Here is a 520-nt window from a genome sequence, read left to right as displayed (position 1 = left end):
GAGTGTTCTAGAATAGTCTTGCTGAGGAAGGTTACACATGTCCTACCATCTGGAAGAAGGACCCGCCAGGCAGCGGCACAGTTAGTGCAAAGACCCTGAGATGGGAACGGGTGAGCACTGAGAAACTGAAGCAAGTCTGGAAGAGCTGGAACAGAGGGAAGAAGGGAAAACAGTGCAAAATGAGGTGGGAGAAACAAACAGGAACCAAAGAAATAAGAACCCTGTATGACATGCTAAAAATATGCCATTTTACACTGATTATATGCTGAAGACCCTTAGTGGTATCAAATAATACTAAGTCTCTCACTGCCTCCCCTTCACATTCCATAACTACTTACTGCTGGGCTCCCAATCAGCCAACCGTTGCTGTAAGTTCTAGGATATGCCACTTCTAGTTACAGTGCTTTGAGTTTTCTCTCTCTCTACTACAAAGCATTTAGCCATTGCCATATGGAGGCAGGCATGGAAAAGTTGTTTCTTCACAATCCAGAGAATCCGTTGATGCCTGTTACCTAGCAGC

Source organism: Propithecus coquereli, unplaced genomic scaffold (genome assembly GCF_000956105.1).
Source record: "Propithecus coquereli isolate 6110/MARCELLA unplaced genomic scaffold, Pcoq_1.0 Scaffold54, whole genome shotgun sequence".
Taxonomy (NCBI): Eukaryota; Metazoa; Chordata; class Mammalia; order Primates; family Indriidae; genus Propithecus; species Propithecus coquereli.
This window is presented reverse-complemented; position numbering follows the sequence as displayed.